At 35.7% G+C, this 20593-nt stretch overlaps 1 protein-coding gene across 1 annotated transcript in view; it reads right to left on the reverse strand.

Moving 5' to 3' along the window:
- The window catches only part of TENM2 (teneurin transmembrane protein 2), a 1882184-nt gene that overhangs the window by 1836592 nt on the left and 24999 nt on the right, over positions 1 to 20593 (reverse strand). The gene's annotated exons all lie outside the window — the stretch shown is intronic.

The following is a 20593-nucleotide window of genomic DNA, read 5'->3' on the forward strand; positions in this document are numbered from 1 at the left end:
TCCCTTTGCTTGCAAAAGGCAAGTGTAGAAGTAGAGAGACAGGACCTAGAACATGGGGAAGCCACTTGATAGGATACAAAGCGACAGGTGGAGATGGAAGACAAAATTCAGCTTTGGATAAAGCTCAGATAACTATCTGAGATGCCAATCAGACATCCAGGTAGAGATACCAGTCCGCATTTGGGTATATGTGTCTTGAGTTTAGTACTCAAGTTTTTGCAGGAAATATGATGTTGGGAATTATCAGTTTATAAGCGGTATTTGAAGCCATGAAAGTGAATGGATTATCTTTGTAGTGAGTATAGGCAGAAAGGCCCAGAGATTGAGTTCTCCAAAATTTGGAGGTGAAAGAGATGAAAAGAAACCTACAATGAAACTGACAAGGAACTATGAGAAATGCTAAGAGAAAAACCAGGGAAGTGTAGTGCAATGGAATCTATAAGGAGACAACCTTTGGTTTGGTTTGGTTTCTAACTCTAATTCAACCCTCCTTTGTCCCTCATTCCCCAGTGGGGCTAAGCTCAGGGACCAGCACCACTTTGCTCCTGGCTACCCATCTCAACAGTCCGAGTCCTGCTCTTGAACTCTTCTTAATTGCCTACTTTCTATCAATTACCATCTCCCTTCTGTTTGACTGCTTAAATCTTTCTCAAATATGTTCCTTTTATTCGTTTTCCTGCCATTATCCTGGTTCAGGCCACAATCATCTAGGTCCAGAATAATGAAAGAACCTCCCAGTCTTATCAGTGCCTGTATCTCTACATCTTTCATCCCTTAGATCCACTCTCCATATGACAATCACAAAAATCTTTTTTTTTTTTCCCATCAAGTTTTTATTTAAATTCCAGTTAGTCAATATATAATGTAATAGTCATTTCAGGACTAGAATTCAGTTATTCATCACTTACATACAATACACAGTAGTGATCACAAATGCCCTTCTTAATATCCATCACCCATTTAACCCATCTCACTCCATTCCCCTCCAGCATCTCTCAGTTTCTTCTTGGTAGTTAAGTTAGTTAAGAGTCTGTTTTATGGTTTACCTTTCCCTTTCTTTTCCACCCTATGTTTATCTCTTTTGTTTCTTAGATTATACATATGAGTGAAATCATATGGTATTTGTCTTCCTCTCACTGACTTATTTTGCTTAGCATAATACTCCCTAGCTCCATCCATATCATTGCAAATGGCAAGATTTTATTCTTTCTTATGGCTGAGTAATATTCCATACTATTTCTTCCTTATCCATTCATCAGTTGATGGACATTATAGCTTAACTATAAAAATTTGTAATTGTTGATAATTGGGCTACTGTGGATAATGTTGCTTTAAACATCAGGGTGCATGTATCCATTCAAATCAGTACTTTTGTGTCATCTGGGCAAATACCTAGTAGTGCAATTGCTGGGTCATAGGATAGTTCTATTTGTGACTTTTTGAGGATCTTCCATACTATTTTCCAGAGTGGCTGCACTAGTTTACATTCCCACCAACAGTATAAGAGGGTTCCCCTTTCTTTCCATCCTCACCAACATCTGTTGTTTCTGTGTTGCTAATTTTAGCCATTCTGACAGATGTGAGGTGAAATCTCATTGTAGTTTTGATTTATACTTCCTTGATGGTGAGTGATTTTGAGCATCTTTTCATGTGTCAATCATAATAATCTTTTTAAAATGTAATATAATAAATGGGAAGTCAGTCACTTTCCATTGCCTTCAAGTTCCAGTCTAAAGTCAAGGTCCTTCACAATCTATACTCTCCAGCCTCATGTCTCCTTTTACTGATCTCATAGACTCTAGCCATTTAATCCAGCTAATGATTCCTTCAAAGCATCAGCTCTGTTCTCGATAATCTATGCAAATTATTCCCACATATGAAACTCTCCTCTTCCCATCTTTTAATTTGGCTTATTTCTACCCATATTTTAAATCTGAGTTTAAATATTATTTTCCTCAGAAATCCATTACTGGCAGTCCTCATCTGGGTTTTTTTTTTTTGACTCTCTTCTAGACTTGTTTCTTCAGCAATGACAACTCTGATCTTCCTTCCTTTTCTTTTCTTTTCTTTCTTTCTTTTACAGGTATAACTGACCTATAAAATTGTAAGATATTTACAATATATATCATGGTGATTTGTTTTATGTATATATTGTAAAAGGATTACCCCTATCTAGCTAATTAACACATCTATCAGCCCACATATTTATCTTTTTTTTCCAAGAGTGCATTTAAGTTCTACTCTCTAAGCAAATTTCAATTACGAAATACAGATCAACTATGGTCACCATGTTTTACATTAATTAGGTTCTTAGACCATATATATCTTATAGCTGAAAGTTTATACTATTTTATCAGACTCTCCTTATTTCCTCCACACCTGTCGCAAGAACAATTTTTTTACTCTGTTTCTACGGGTTTGATTAGTTTTGTTGTTATGAATTCCACAAGTGAACCAGGGAATATTTGTCTTTTTCTGCCCGGGATATTTCACATAGCATAATGTTCTCATGGTCCATACACATTGCTGCTAAATGGCAGAATTTCATTCTTTCTTATAGCTGAATAATATTCCATTGTGTGTTTGTATGTATATATATACACCATATATATATATATATATATATATATATATATATAATGTATATACATATAATACATATAACATGATATATACATATAGTAATCTTCTTTATTCATTTATCTATTGATGGTCACTTAGGTTTTATATCTTGATGAAAAATGCTGCAGTGGTCATGTAGCACAGATATCTATCTCAGATGCTGTTTTCATTCCCTTTGGGTACATACCCAGGAGTGGAATTTCTGGATCAGATGGTATTTCTATTTTTAATTTTTTAAGGACTCTGCACATTGTTTTTCATAGTGGCTGTCCCAATTTACATTCCCACCAAAAGTATACAAGGGTTCCCTTTTCTCCACATCCTCATGTTATCTCTTGTGTTTTTGAATATAGCCATTCTAACACGTTGGAGGGAATATCTTTAGATTTGCCTTTTCATGGTGATTAGTGTGTGTTGAGCACCTTTTTCATGTTTCTGTTGATCAACTGTATGTCCCCTTTGGAAAAATGTCTTCTCACTTTCTCTGTTCATGTTTTAATAGGATTGCTTGTTTGTTTACTTTGCTCTTGATTTGTATAAATTCTTTACATCACCATTTATTTATCAATTGATGTGTATCTACATTATACTGACCATGAACATTGTCTTGCTTCCTCACTGTGTTTGCGCTAATTCCCAGAATAATTTCAGAAGCATTTCAGATATATAGAAATTAATTGCCAAATAAATGAAGAGACAAAATTTTATCTGTTCTTGCCCTCAACTGAATAACAAGGATTTCTATCCTCTTGCAATACCCTCTTCCTTTCATCCCCATTCAGGCACTTCTGGGGGTCTTAAGAGTGTATTTATCATGTAAAACAAAAAAGCCTATTCCCACTAGGCATTCGCAATATTTTGTCAGACACCAAATGGATAATCTCCCTTCTCTCCCCTAACCACAGGCATCTGTCCCATCATATTAGCATCTCATCTATACCAGTGCTCTGCCAAGATTTTTCCATAATTAGGCAATGGCAGAGGTGTTCTAGAACTATTATTGTGCCAGAAAGCTCTATGTTCCCAGCTGAAGTGAATCAAAGGCTCATCTCTTCCCATTCTGGGTCAATACCTAACAACAAGTAAGTGAAATTATATTGTTCTGTTTCTTGAACATCAAGGTATAAACAATTCTTTCTATTTCTACATAAAACCTCTCTTTTAAAGGGATTTTAATCCTTGGGCTCAAGTTGGGAAACAAACTTCACTCCATTCTATTTGTTTCCCTTTCTTTTTTCATCTAAGACTCTAGGCTCCTGAAGTAAAAACTTTTGCTCATAAGCTCCTTGTCCTATGGCCTCCTGATCCCCACCATATGCAAATCAGATAGTATACTCTGAGGTCTAGGTGATTGCTGACTATTCTAAAACGAAGATCAGGCTTAACCAGAAAATTATTTCGACTACTTCACTATAAATTCCCAGAACTATATGATTAGATTAAATAGGATATTATGGGTATAATGTTTAGCTTGGGGTTAAGCACTAAATAAGCACTGCATAACTGTTAACTTTTTATTATTAAAGCATATTTAGATATAAAATGTTCAAATAATGTGAATTTTGATCATACTCCTGTTGCCCAGAAAGGCTTCTACTAGTACTCAACTCCACCCAGACAAGGTTCTTGGAAAGATTTCTCATAATGACTCATATCTAACAGTAGTAATTCATCATCATTCCATTTTTGTCTATGGGTCAACATTTCACCTAATTACCTAAACTTGGGACCATGCATTGATTTCTATGCTTGTTTTCTTGTTTATCACAAGCCAATACTAAGTCTTATTGAAAGCTATACCAGAAAATATTTCTTGGGATGGCTTCATGGCTCAGACGGTTAAACATCTGCTTTCAAGTCAGGTCATGATTCCAGGGTCCTGGGACAGAGGCTCCCTGCTCAGTGGGGAGACGCTTCTCCTTCTGTCTGCCACTCCCCCTGCTTGTGCTCTCTCTTTCTCTCTCTGACAAATAAATACATTTTAAAGCATTTTATAAAAAGAAAAATTTTTTTTAGCTTTTCACTTTTTCTTTTTTTTTTTCATTTATTCTATTCATTTTCATTTATTCTCTTCTTATATGTGAAATCATGTGAAATTACAGATTTTCACCACTCCATATTGGTCTCCCTTCTCCTAATGACAAGAAATTGTGGAGAAGTATACCAGTAGCCTAATTAGGCCTAAGGTTCTCATTATCATATTTGCCATACAGCGTGATTTTTAAAAATGTTTTTCCCTGAGCTATTCCCATCTACTTCTTTGAAAGTTTAAGTCTTTAATTTCCTTTAATAGAATTTTCCTGAATATTTTCTTGATCACCTTTAGCTCATTATAAACTTTATCCCTCTAAATTTTGGTATTTTCTCTAAATACGGTATTTTCTTATCTAAAATGGTATTTTCTTATCTAAAATACTTATCTAAAATACTTTCTTATCTATGGTATTTTCTTATCTAAAATACCATGTAATCTACTATTTTGTTATATGTTACATATTAATGCTTTTACCCAATGAATTGACTTGCCTTTTAAACCTTATTGTAATTCAAACAAAAGAAGTGACCCTTTTATTCATGTGGGCCTCACCACAAGCTCTAGCAGAGTGTTAAGGACACTGTACAATTAATATCTTTATATTACTATATGAAGGAACAGAAAAATAATTCAAATGATCAGTTAAATATTTTCATCTTTATTAAGCAAAGTGATATGCTATTAAGAAACTACAGAACCTCTTTATTACATGGTTGACTTTTCAGACTTACATGTGATTTCTTAAAGTACTTCACATGGTATGCAAGTCAGGAAAAATAATTTCCAAATTTCTCCATGAATAAATGTAATTTTCAGAAAGCTAGCTTTGGCCATTATCATCATATTTCTTATTAGATCCAATTTCTGATCAGCTTTAAATATATTTTATTTTAGTTGTCATGCTGGAAACTTCCTAATTAATCTGATTTTCTTTAGTGCAAATTTTGATTACTATAACACTCATAATAAACACTCAGAGAATATATAAATTCAGGCCTAATGAATAAGTTGTGACTTAATACCAGCTTCTAAATGCAATTTTGTCTTATTCCAAGTCTCTGAGACTGTTTTTAATCTGGATGTTAAAGGTAAAATAAAGGTAAGTTCCTAATTTGATCTAAACATTTCTGGAGTCTTCAGGATAGCCCTCCAGTGAAGAGCCACCTGGGCCTGTCAGTCTTGCAGTGGGTCTCAAGAGCCTGTTGAAGTACTGGCTTACAGCTCAGTACATAATATTTACTACCACAGAGTGTCTTCTAACTGCAGTTCAACTCTAATACTATATAATGCTCAGTCTCAACTGCAGGCCAGCTTACGGATATCACAGCTTGAGCATTTGAATATTTCCACTTGATTGGCTATATTAGAAAATCTACCATAACAGTCAATTTCCAGATAAACCTTGGGTTTTTCCCCAACTTAGGCAATAATTAAAAGTCATTTGTTTCTTATTCATTTGCTGCACAGTCTTTATTCTATTTATTGACAATGGCAAATTGCTTTCAGTTGTTGTTCTGAACCTATACTGATTATTCACACCATTTCTCTTTCAGGGTGACAAGGAACTACTTGTTTTTCCAGAATCTCAAGAGTATTTTGAGACTTTTTGTGGTAGGCGAGTTCTTGTGAACATAAAAATTTTCTGAATATATAAGATGAACATGATACATGGCAGCCCATCCATTTACTTGCATGCATCCATATGTGGACCTAGAATAATGAGTAACAAGATGATGGTGTGCAATGTAGAAAAAATACAATCTTAAGTACTACATGGGCACTATTTTAAGAAGCACAAAATATTAACTGCCTCAGCTGTGTGTTTATCATTAAGTAAGTGTATTTGTATGTGTGTATACATGCACATATGTATGTGAGTGTAGTTTTTTTTCTTAACATTTGATTTGAATTTCTCAGTTCATCCCTAATCTCAGGATACGGACCAGAGACAAACATTCTCATTACATGATGCTCTTATAAGTATTACGTGATTGACCAGTGGTTATAACTGGCCTCTGTTTCTGGAATTCCTTGAAGAAATATTGCTTTGAGAATACTGTTCCTAGGGGGTTCTAAGTGTTTAGAATGCCTTCCTGATTGACTAAGTCAGTGACACATAAAATTTGGCCAGACTTCAATAAGTTACACTGATTATAAAAAGGCATTTCGACTGAAATCCTAATGCTGCAACCAGTCAACGCCACTCTGCGCACTGCCAGACTTTTCTGCTAGCATAGCTGTTGGGTTTGCCATTTTTATGGTCCTCCTCTTAAACCTAACTAAGCCTTAGAGGCACAATGTGTTTTGAAATAAAGAGAATGCAATAGATATGCCTTGGAATATGTGTGCTAACATGAAATGTAAGGCTAGTAGGCACTTAAATAATTCTAAGTATGTTTATTTTTATTTAATGGAGCTTATAAGCATTCTTACAAATTTAGCATCTACTTTTCAAATGGGTGTATCTATGGAAAATAAGGGGTGACTTTTGCCATATCTGTCCCTGTGATAGTGTGATGTGTTAGGCTAGGCAAGACATCAGTATCTGCTTCCTTAGTGTGGCTTTTTTCTGAATGCTGTACAGAGATAGATTCCTCTTTTAATCCCGTATTTTTTATTTGCCTACACTGTTCCAGTTCCTTCCTCCTCTCAGTCTCTTTACCTCTTCACTTACGCCTCTCAATCTTGAACCCACTCTGGTTGCTACTCCGTGGTTTTCAGGCTCAGATAAGGTAGGATGAGAAAAGGATGCTAGAATAAATGACATGCAAAGGATGAATGCTACTTCATTATTCACCTTTGCAATTCTTTTTGATACCTTTCTAGTGGTAGGATTTTTTTTCAAACTTTATATAGCAAGATAATATTTGATATATATTTTTTCCCTTATAACATGTGGCCATTTTCACATGTCATCAGCTCAGTATTTTATATCACCTCTTTAACTGACAGAACTGCCTCAGGAAGGCCCTTTCCACCTCAGCAAGGGAGAAGAAAGCTAAGAGGCAATTCTTGGTCTTTGAGTTCCCGTCCTAGGCCTTAGAAGATTGGAATGAAATGCAGAGCATGAGCAATACATTCAAGGTGCTACCTGACATGAAAGAGTGACCTGTATTTCTCAAAGGTCAGAGGAAAAGGAAAGAAGCAGAGGATGTTAAGAGTAGATGAATATGGGTCCCTGAGAAAGGGAGATTGTTCCCTGATTTATAGACCAAGCTCCGAGTTGAGGAGAGATGAGAGGTATATCCCTAAGAAGTCTGTAGGATCTGCTACTAGAGGGAATCTGTGCTTTCATTCCTGGGTAGAACCTTGGAGAGCTAATGAGATGTTCAGAAACCGTAAGGCAGGATAGGGTGTTGAGATAAAAGGGGTATGAAAGAGCTTCAGTGACTTTCTCTGTGCCAGTGCAGGTAGAAAATTAGCATTAATATGGTTACAAAGGACCTTAACCAGAAAAATCTGCGAAGACAGAACTAAACGCTGACTCAGCATGGACAACTGATGTGCAAGCTGGACAAATGACAGACATAGGGCAAAACTTAGAGAGAGAAGCCCTTGCCCATAGCAGGGAAAAACATCCCTCCACCAACACACCAACTCCTGTCAACCCACATGCCTCCATAAACTTCAAGGTATTTATACCCACACCATGGGGGAAGTAGAAGAAAATCAAGAGTCAATTCAGTTAAAAAACTTGAAAGAGCTCATATCAGAAATTAAGCTAGTTTTCAGGGGCACCTGGGTGACTCAGTGGGTTAAGCCTCTTCCTTCAGCTAGGGTCATGTTCTCTGGAATCTGGGATTGAGCCCATCAGGCTCTCTGTTCAGCGGGGAGCCTGTTCCCACCCCCATGCCTGCCTCTCTGCCCACTTGTGAGCTCTGTCAAATAAACAAATAAACAAATAAATAAATAAATAAAATCTTTAAAAAAAATTAAACTAGCTTTCAAAAATTAAATAATATTATTTGTTACCTATCTGAAGAGTTAGGTTGCAATCCTTAAAGCTACATATATACAAGAAAGTATTTTTTTTTAAATATCACATTTCTCTAGAATGCAGGGCCTTATTTAGATGATATTCACACATAAGAAATAAAAAAAGAAAATTAATTGTTTCGTACCTGCCATGTGTAAGCAAGGTGTTTCACAAATAATTTAGTGTTTTCATGAACCCCGTAAGATAAATATTATCCCCATTTCACAGAATAGAAAACTAAGGCATAGTGAGGTCAAAATACTTCTCAGAGTCATTAAAAAATGATCAAGGTAGAATTTAGTTTTACACTTATATATACTCAAGCCATCTTTATTTTTCCCACTTAACAAAGAAGGGTTCATTTATATAAATAGATAATAGAAGATAGTAATACAACGGAAAAAAAAGAACACCAGTTTTCTCCCGAGTCATGAAGAAAATAACCTAAATTTCTCACTTAACTTTAAATATGAACATAAAATATATTGATATTAAATTTAAAAAATATTTCTCCATTATCATATTACTTAATCTGTTTAAGCAGATTAAGTAATGGCTAGAACAGTTTAAAAAAAAGTAGCACAAAATCAATTACAGAAAAAATATTTCTCTATATACATCTTGATTATTATGAAGGAGTGTTATAAGAGACAAATAAAATTTAAGACACAAAGAGGGATATGGAACCTAGAATTTAATTCTTTTGAGTTTATTTTGCTACTGCTTTACACATATAAAGGATTTGCAAAGGGCTGTCTGGTCATTAGCATGAAGGAGATATATATTTTCTCCAGAACTGATAAAATCTTGTTAATAATTAATAAAATAACTGAAAATAATGAAGGAGCTGGAAATCTCAGAAATCATTGACACTTTGAAAATCTTGTTTACCAGAATTAGCACTAGATCTAATGAAAACAAATTTGCTATTTACATAATCCAGAGGTGATGGATAACAACATGCAATTGTGAGTCAAGTAAGAAAAATTGTTACTTTAATCCAAAACATTCCACAAATCAATCAACACAACAAATTATCAGTGTGATAATATATTCAACACATTTGACATTTACATTAATTGGAGGTAATGAAGAAAATATTTTTTGTTGTTTGTTGGATGAAGTTAAATGGGCTGGAAATACATATGAATAAAACATCATTATTACTCTCACTGTACACCTGTTCAAAGTTCTATTGACAATTTGATATTTTTATTAGAGCCCGCATGGAAAGGCGACAAGCACAAACAACGATTTTTTACACTCACAGGATAAAAGTAAACAAGCAGTGTTTTGTGCCCAGCTCTCTTAAACCACGGCACTATGACAAGTGCTTAACTAGCCCCCAAACACTGCCACTTAGTCATGACTTCTGGTTTTATAAATTATTTACAGTTTGCTAGGTATGAGGCTGGTGGAAAATGCCTTTCTTAGCTGCTTGATTGACAGTATAATTATACTGTGTTTTTGTTTTAAGCACTGTTATGCAGAATCGTAATGCCATAAAAAGTAAATAGGAATTTTATGAGCTTTTAACTTTGACAAGGTCATGCTGAAGCGTACCAAAGAGATGTCATGAAAAGCCATAGCCATTATTAGCTGTGTCCTGTAAGTGCCACTGCACCTCAAAGCTCCGTTTGGGTTAAAACATGCATTCACTACTATCTACCTCAGCAGATGAAGTAAGGGGATGATGGAAAGCACACAAGCAGTGGGCACATTTTATCTTTTATTAAAGTTTCCTTTTCTTTCCTTAAGTGCAGCCTGGTTAACGTGCTGAATTTTTTTAAAGATAATAAAATGATACACAAAGTTATATGAATAATTTTATGTTTGATTTTATTTTCAGGCATGTCATATAATATCTAAGAGGGCTTATTCTCTTCTTTCCTCCTACTTGATTTTGATAATTCTCTCTCTTTTTTTTTTAATATTTTATTTATTTATTTGACAGATAGAGATGACAAGTAGGCAGAGGCAGGCAGAGAGAGAGAAGGGGGGAAGCAGGCTCCCTGCTGAGCAGAGAGCCCGATGCGGGGCTCGATCCCAGGACTCTGGGATCGTGACCTGAGCCGAAGGCAGAGGCTTTAACCCACTGAGCCACCCAGGTACCCCGATAATTCTCTCTTTTTAATTTTTAAGCATGCTAAGATAGGGGTGGTGATGGTGGTAACGGTGAATGGTATCAACATTGTTATAAAGTGAGTGTTATAAAGTGAGTATAAAGGGCTATGGCTATCAGCCTTGAATTCTCACATGTTACCCCAATTTTGCCTTAGAATAAATGCCTACTCTTAAAAACTGCACTGGGATCTTTAGAATAAATAGAACAGATGGGGTTTTAAGGTCTTTCCCAAAAGGCCTGTGTTCCATGCCAAACTCAATTTATATAACTTGGCAGGAAGAGAGTGCAGCATCAACCCCGTTGGGATTTGAACCCCTGGTTTTAGCTGATTGCTGATCCAAAGTTGTTCTTCATGTAGAATGGGGACTGAAGTTTAGCTTGGATGAGGTCTTTTCTTTTACAAAAGTATCTACTTTTTCTTGATGTGTGTCTCAGCAATTTTGGCTTTGATCTTGTTGTCTTTTACCTAATATTGTGAAGACATCCCAAGTTTTTAGAATCAGTCCCTTTTTTCATTGCTCCAATGGAATGAATACATTAATATTTGTATTACGCATTCTGTTCCAGCTTTGGTGCTCTGACAACATTTTTTTTTCCATTTCTCTCAAGTCATTTATTCTTTGTGCTCAGTCTCTATGACTGCTATAAGAAAATGAGAAAGGAGCACTGCATGATGATGGCGGCATTGGCATGGCACAAATGTCACTTCAGACTTTCTTGTCAACCCGTATTCTAAATGCTGCCCATCTTGGCTGAGAATGAGTGATTGCTCAGCAAGTGATTCCTTTGATCCATCATCTAGGAGCAAATTGTTCTGAATAATGACCTATTCCATCTTTCCCACTTGGAATGTATTTTATAAGATGCCTAGAAAAACACTATTTCAACTCGGTTGTATTTCAAGTTCACCATAAATGCAAGGGAGAAGTCTTAGATTCTTGGGCCCCTGAAATGTGAAACATGGTTATGATCCAGATTTAAGCTTCTGACAATTGTCTGGGTTCATGTGCTTTCAAAATTATGCTGGAAAGTGAATCTGTAGGTAACTGCAATGGAACTTTCATGAGCAATCATTATGTATGTGTGTGTGTGTGTGTGTTGTGTGTTGTGTAGGGATAGAGTAGGCAGGGGGAGAATTTCACTTTTCCCATATTTCAGTCTGAAAACAGAAGAAGAAATTTGTTTTTTTTGTGGCATACTGCCATGAGACACAGCATAAAAATCTGATTGCTTTAGTTGTGAAACTAAATTTTCCCCTCCTCTTACGCTTGAGTGGATTTACTTAAGTTCTTTTGCAGCAGAAAGAAGAAGAGACAAATCACCACTTTCGCTCCTGTGGTACTGCTAGGAGTATTCAAGTTTCATCTGGTATTACTAGCTTACCTGGGAGGATGTTTACAAAGGAATCCCTTGGTTCTAGGGCCAAATTCCTACAGAAAGATAAAAGGTTTCTAACTTTGTAGTTAGACCTGTCTCAGGAGCTATGGTGTCAATTTTTAGAGATTTCCCTAGATACTAGGGCAGGTTCAACTCTCTTGCTTTATATAAAATGTTATGTATGTGCTCATACACATATACACATATACACATATACACATATAACATTATATGTATCTTGTGGTTGCACATAATTTAAACTTGCTGATGTTGTATTATACATCAAATTCACTAAGGAGGATTATTTTTGAAGGTTCTAATGTTATCATTTCCAGAAAGTTATCAATGTTTCAAAATGTACCTAGAGTGTAAAAACATGTTCAAAAATTTCTGAATTTTAAGGAGAGGGACATCTCTAAAATAGTCAGTCCTTGTTACTCCCTGGCATCTAAAGAGAGAATTTACCTATACAATAGTATATATATTTGCATGATACTTATTTATTTTTCTCCTATGTGTATACAAAACTTTGCCAGCTATCTTAAATATCAAATATTTTAAATATATATGAAATGCGGGCAATGTTACACTTGTTTCAAGCTACCCGGACAACATCAATACATTGCTGAGGTCAGGTTCATAGAACAGTTTTTCCTATATATCCTCTGAATTATCAAATTTAAACTCTTTAGTCAAGAAATTCACTCATTTTTGGGTTAACTGGTTTAAGCTTCAGCTAAATGTAACAAAAATTATAAGGAACAATTCATAAGTCACTTTGACCAAGAGTTAAGCACTCACCATATTCATTCTATGTACAGCTCCACTGTTACATTTCCTCGCCAGGAGGTTTTGACTAGCTCAAATTTGTTTTCAAAAAAAGAAAATATAATCGGGGCTCCTGGGTGGCTCCATCAGTTAAATATCTGACTCTTGGTTTTGGCTTAAGTCCTGATCTTGGGGTCTTGAGATCTAGCATCGTGTCAGACTCTGCACTGAACATTGAGTCTGCTTGAGATTCCCTATCCCCTGGTCCCTCACCCACTCAAATAAATAAATAAAATCTTAAAAAGAAAGAAAATACAATCACTGATACTGGACATCATGCAAAGTCATCAAAACTCTTCCATGCCAACTGGATTCCATATATTCCATATATGTTCTTTGTGAAAACTGGAATATCTGCTCTTGACAAAAATATTAATTTAATTAACATATATTTACTGAATACCTATTTTGCTAGATCTCTATATGAATACCATAGAGAAATATAAGCATAATTCCTTACTCATGGAGTTTTAGGAATGTACCACAAGTAGCAATCAGCATTCCAAACTTCTGATGAAACACAATTCAATACCTTCTAAAAAATCCTGATGTTCTATAGTAAGCTTAGGATGCCCAAACTTTTATATATCTTAGATCACCTAGTGATAAGAAATATAGATACCTGAACCTCTAATCCAGAGTTTCTTTTTTTTTTTTAAAGATTTATTTATTTATTTGGCAGAGAGAGATTACAAGTAGGCAGAGAGGCAGGCAGAGAGAGAGAGAGGAGGAAGCAGGCTCCCCGCTGAGCAGAGAGCCCGATGCGGGACTCAATCCCAGGACCCTGAGATCATGACCTGAGCCGAAGGCAGCGGCTTAACCCACTGAGCCACCCAGGCGCCCTAATCCAGAGTTTCTGATTAAGATAGCTCTGGGACATATCTTGGACATTTATACTTTCTTTTGTTCAGATAATTAATCTATAATGTATTATCTCAGGGATACAGGTAGGTAATTCATCAGTCTAATATAATATCCAGTGCTCAATACAAATATACCCTCCCCAAACAAGCCCTCTAGGTAATCTTTATGTACAACAGTTTGAGAACTAGCAGTCCAAAATGCAATTTTTAATCTTATTTCTTGTTTTTTTTTTTTAAGCCCAGAAATAGTAAGAAGGCCACTGTATCATGTAAATAGTAAGCTTGATATATAAATTAATAAATTAATAAAGAGGATGACAGAAAATATTTGACTAAAAGCCTACAGCTTTTAGAAAGTATATCAGTGATGTTTTCAGAAAAAGAATTTATTTGTTCATATGCTTGAGAAGTAATATGGTAATAATATTGGCTTCAGGTATGCTTCAGTCGAGAAGTTTATATTACCTCTTAACTCTGCCTTCCTCCAGGTGCTAACTTTATTTTCAGATTGATTTTCAATTCCGTCAGCAGTAGCTGTACTGGTTTCATGTGGTATATTCTTAAACTATATCACACAGAAAAGGGCATACTTTTATCTTCCAAATTGACTAAAATTTCTGCATTTCACTCTCATCAAACCGATGTAGAGGATATGCCCATTGTAAAACCAATGTCTAAGAAAGAGAGATGGGGCTGTACTAATAAATAGACCAATCAGAGTCCATCTGTAGCCAGAGTTGTGGTCCAGCATACTACAAACTAATGTTGTACACCATACAGCAGTTGTAGAATGGAGTCTGGGAATACAACCTCAATGTCCAATGCTGAAGGATATGGTATAAGGTAGAAATTAAAATCATTTCCCTGAAGCATGATGAAATCTCAACTCTAAATTTTGCCAAGATGTGTCCATTCTTTCTGTTGTACAATTTTTCTTCAAATTTGAATTAAAAAAAAAATTATCATGAACTTAGGAAAAATAAATACGATATTCCAAATTTTCTGTTATCTTAAAACCTGTGGGCCATTTAATTTCACTAGAAGTATCACAAAGTGGTAGGGCAAGTGGGTAGTAAATTACATTTACCTAGAGAGCAATACATGATCATAGTCTACTTGTCTTAAAATGGAGAGTACAAAAAAAAAAAAAAAAAAAAAAAAATGGAGAGTACAGCTAACATTATTAATTTTGTAAAAGTATGCAAGGGGAATACAGGAAAGTGTTTAGCTAGCAAAGGTCCACATAATAGCACAGGATGTGATGCTAATTTAAATGAAAGAATGATGAGATCAAAGCTAGAGGCAGTTTGCTGACAAACCTCACAGAGGTGCCTACTGTAAGTTGAAAAGCAATATGTCAGGAACAATCCACGAATTTCACTTCATTGCCTTTGGTCTGCGAGAGGAAGTGTAAGGTGTAAGAAGGCAGACAAATCCAGGGTTTTATATCCTTGTGGCCATCTATACTACCCTATAGTGCTACAGTTCCATGGAGCTGCTCAGAGGATTGGAGAGAATATTGTACCTATATTCTACTTAAGGAAAAGAAAGAATCCTTAAGAAAGAAATTCCAGCCTGTATGGATCACTCTAGTATTTTTATAAGATATAAACTCCTCAGCATGATGGTTAAGGGCTTGAGTTTTGGAGTTGGCTCTCACAACAACTGAACTCCCAAACTGTATACTAACAGAATTTATACCTAATTATTGTTGAGAGAGACTAGGTAATGCTCATGTTGTAGCATGTTATCAGATCAAATAAAGAAAATCAGTAACAACTTTAAATTAATTTTATAGGGTGCCTGGGTGGCTCAGTGAGTTAAAGCCTCTGCCTTGGGTTCAGGTCATGATCCCGGGGTCCTAGGATCGAGCCCGGCATCAGGCTCTTTGCTTGGCAGGGAGCATGTTTCCCCGCCTCTCTCTGCCTGCTTCTCTGCCTACTTGTGATCTCTGTCTGCCAAACAAATAAATAAATCTTTAAAAAATTAATTCACTAATTAATTAATTTTATTGTTGGGACTCCCTCTTTTTGGTTACTATGTCATGACCTATGACCCCCACTATGAGCTATGACCCCCCACTCATCTATCTGAATCAGGTTTTAAATAATTCTTTTGGATCTGAGTGTGATACACAGGGATTAATGCTTGCCTCCCATCAGAAGACAAAAACTCAGAAAAGCAGGTAGAGTAAATGAATGAATCATCCTGTTTATACTCTGGTAATTGTGAGAATGTGTATGCCATCTAAAGGTGCATAGCTTCAGCAAGATCTGTTGTCATTTTGAGACTGTGGGATCAGCCTCAATTGCTAGATCTTCCAATTTTTCAGGACAAGCCAGAGTTCAGATTTTACACGTGAAACATTCCCCATTTAAATAAATTAATAAGGCAATAGGCTATATAAGTCAAATAACAAAAGTGTGCAGGCCAGATGTGTGTTGTGGGCATCTAGTTTCCTCCATCTGACCTCTGGGAACTACACGAATAGTAGAGTATCTATCTTTTCACTTCTCTTTTGATTTTTAAAGCTCAAGCTGTACCTCTTGACCTGTAATTTTTTGGTTAACAAAATAGTTGTGTCTTTCAATAACTTTCCAACTATAACTCCTAATTATTGGCCAAGAACAGGACTCACAAATGCAACACTTCCAGAAACAAGGCATTTAAAGCTAATATTTCAAGTGAATTAGACATAAAAGTCTAGCAAGAGATAGAGACTGTGGGGCATGCAATTTCGTTTAACTCTCCTTCAAGGAGACTGATAAATTTATCTTTCAAACCAGAACACTATGAAAATGAAAAAGAGTGTTATTAATAATTACACTAGATTAATAGGTATAAAATGGGACAAACTTGAATATATGGTCATCTCTAAGAGGTAATAAATGCTCAGATTTCAGCAATGGTCACATAGGATCTTCAAAAACTTGTGATTCATGAAGAGAAGACAGAAATGGGTATTTGTGATATACCTCCTAACTTTAAACACTGATTGATAATTTATTTTTTATTTCCTATTTAAAACAAAAAACAAATCTACCACCCAGCCAGATATGACAGCCAGATCCTGCCCTCTGCAGATTTCTACATGGTTTTATATTATACCTGTTCTGTCTCCAAGTGTGTATCTTTGGTTTCTTTGTCTCTCATTTGTTTTGATGCCCTAATTTGACTCTGGGACATATGAACATGACTTATAACCATTTCATATCTTAAGTCCCACCTTTGGGGGCTGAAATGCTTCCACTATTTCTCAGTTCCACTTTGGCAACTCACTGCTGGGCCCCTGCTTGGGGAAAGTCTTACCCCTGCCCATTCCAAATGAGACACCCTCAGCCTCACTTTTGCAGCCTGGTCCTAACATCTCATTATCAATGACAGGTGCTTAGGAAAGAAGTCTTTTACAACTAGTATTTCTATTTTCTGGAAGAAAGTTACCTTTGTCAAATTTACTAACTGTAAGACTATTGGCAAACAAAATAATTATAGTCTTATATCAGTAAACACAAAACTGGTAAACAATTTCATAAATAAATAAGGCCCTCATAAAGTTACCACTGATCTCAAAGCTGCATATAAAATGTACTGGCAATGGTAATATAAGATTAGTGAAATTTTCATAATTGTGCTATTTTGTTAGGAAATTAAGGAATTTTCAAAGTGAAGCTCTCTAAATGTTATATTTAATACATGCGTACTTAAAAAAACCCCTCAGCAAATGAATAAATGCATCAGTGAAAGCAATACATCTTCCAGAGTTAAATTTGTGCTTCTATGATGTACAGTGATTTCACTTGCATGTACATATTTAATAGGTGTGTAATCTTCTAGTTTGAATGAGAGTCATCATATATGCAGGCACCAAGAATTGGCAAAGAAAATAAACATTAAATTGAGTTTAAATGTTCTTCAAAATTGATTATAGCAAATTACCCAAACTAAAGCTATATTTAGAAATAAACCTAGGAAATCTTGTTTTGGCAGATGATACAGGTCTTCTGACTAAGATGTACAAATTCATCCCAAGGGCTTAGAAGTATGCTTTTAAGCCAAGGGGCAGAGGTATGCAGACTCTTTTTGATTCACTGTTGCAGTCGAAGCTACACACAAATAAACTTTGCATTTTGATCTAAGAGCTCAGTTTCAAGCAAGTGACATTTTCTATAATTCCAAAGCTAGTCAACATATTTTTATGACTATCTACCTGATCATAATTGGACACAATTAAACCCTTCCCCTGGTCAGCACAGTTTTAAGTAACTGAACTTCAAGTAGTTTGATTTCTCTTTATACTTTTCATATCCCCTCATTACACCTCTGTTCTATGTATATTTATAAAAAGTGTCAATATTTACATGAGTCAAATTATTTTGTTTTCTATGGTCTTCAGTATGCAGTTTTAATAGGTGGCATGTATTTTTAATATACTTAGAATTAATTTCATTCTTGCATTTTATGCCAATATTAAAATTCCCTATATATATAGAGAGAGAGAGAGAGTGCATGTACACGAGCATGAGAGAGAGCCTGTTAACAGGCAGCGTTCTAGATTCTGTGAATAGAAAGGTAAATATAAATAGTGGCAGACCTCAAGTAGTTATGACCTGGCAGGACAAGGTACATGGAATTAATTATGAGTTAATAACACAATAACTACTACTTCCCCCATTTCCAATAGCAAAATGTATAACAACATCTAACAGCTGCTAAATGATTGCTGTGTGGCATTATCCTGCTTAACAAATAACCTAAATCATAGATTCATTACTTAGAGATGAGGAAACTGAGGATTAAGAATTCAGAAAGCTATTTTTTAGTAAATAAAAGACCAGTAATTTGAGGGCAGAAATATCACTCTAAAATTCTTGGTACTTAGAAGCTCATGGAACTTAGGCAAAGGACAAATTAATTATGAAGAAGAGGAGGAAAAAGACTTTATAGAAAGAATTTTCTTTCTATTTATTTTATAATATCCATCAGATATCTAATATTAGATTGCTACTATGCTAAATGCTAGAAGCACTACACAAAAAAGAGAAAATGTCTCCCCTTAAAAAGTTCACAGACTAGTAGAGAAGACAGCCTCAAAAAATGATTAATAGGGAGATAAGGGCAGCAATAGACATATGGAATGTGAGCAACAGGGAGCCAGGCACCTGCTTGGGTAGGTGAGGAATGGCTTCACAAGGAAAAGACAAGTCTTACTGAGACCTGAAGAATAAGACGGAATTGCCAGATGGCCAGAGTGAAGTTCATTTGTGGCTCAGCATGTAAAAAGACAAGGAGGCTTAAAATATCATTGCATATACAGGTATGTTGAAGCTGGGACCATAGTGGAAATGGAAGAGTCTCCTGGGTCTAGTTGGGCTGGACCATGATCAACATAGCCTTTAGGTAAGAAGACAACATGCAACCCTTAGTAGTCTTTTCCACTAAGGACTGTAAAATTTTATCCTATTAGGGATGTGGAGCCATGGAAAAATTAACCCAGGAGAGTAAAGTAGCTAGACGTGTGATTTTAAAACAGGGCAGAGTGCAAAGAATGAGTAGGCTTTTTCTAAGTAGCAGAGCAAGGAGAAGGCCTAACAGAAAAGCATCACCTGGTGTATTTAAGGAAAAATGAGTAATACAAAGTGGGAAAGACAGGAGTGCAATCAAAAGATTCATTAGGGTAGATTTTAAAGGGCCTTCGATCCCATGGTGAGGTGTTTTTTTTTTTTTTTTTTTTTTTTTTCTACAAGAGATGGTAAGAGAGGTAATCTGGATTTTAGAAAGGCAAATCTGGTGGAAATTAAGAGGAATGACTGAAGACATCCCAGGAAATCTGTTTTGTGATAGTCTAGGAGTAAGGGAGGTGGTGGTGGGGGAGCCACAAATGAAATAGGATATAGAATGGAAAATGGACAGTGAATTTATAAGATTCCTATGTAAAAAATGCATGACTTAATAAGGAAAAGGATGTACACAGTGAGAGACAGTGCGGAGTTAAAGATGATGCTGAAGTTTGATTATGTGTTCTTGTCATGGATTGGATTATGTCTGTAAAGACAAAACACTATGTAGATCATCTATCTTCTCAAATAGTTTCTATTTTTAGAAGGTTCTTGTTTAAATCTAGGGTGAATCAAACTGGAGGTAGGCAGGACCTAGAGATAGCTGATAAAGGGAGATAACAATGGAACAATGGAATGGTTCCTAAGAGCAGGTAAGAAGAAACTAGTAAAATGCCTAAGACTTCAGTGCAACAAGATGCAGGGATATGGAAAATACAGAAACGAGGGTTGGGGAATTATAATTTAGTCTTAGGGAGTAGCAGACTCTCACAAATGCCCATTCAACTTCTTAGTTAAAATATCAGCCCTGGAGAAGAGAATCAAGACAAAGATAGTAATGGAGAGAGAAGACAGGTAAGATACCCGGCAGTTCCATGATCATAAAGAAGAAGAAAAAACTTAAGTATCTATTACAAAGTTAGAATAGAATCAGTAGCATTGTTGATTTGATAAACTGACAAAACTTGCCTGTGGCTCCTTGTATCTGTTCTGAAACAGGTTAAGTCCCGGAGTTTGCCGCAAGCTAAACCCATAGGTTTAAGTCCTATCTCCACAGGGCAGGGCACTGCATGATTAAAAGGTTTTGAAGGGAAGAAAGGGAACCACTATTGACTGAGCTTCTACTTTCTAGGTCAGATACTGGGGCAACAATCCTGAGACACAGAAGTTATTCCCATTTTATACACTTGGGAAACCAATATTCTTTGTGAT

This window comes from Mustela nivalis (assembly GCF_964662115.1).
Source record: "Mustela nivalis genome assembly, chromosome: 3".
In the NCBI taxonomy this organism is placed as follows: Eukaryota; Metazoa; Chordata; class Mammalia; order Carnivora; family Mustelidae; genus Mustela; species Mustela nivalis.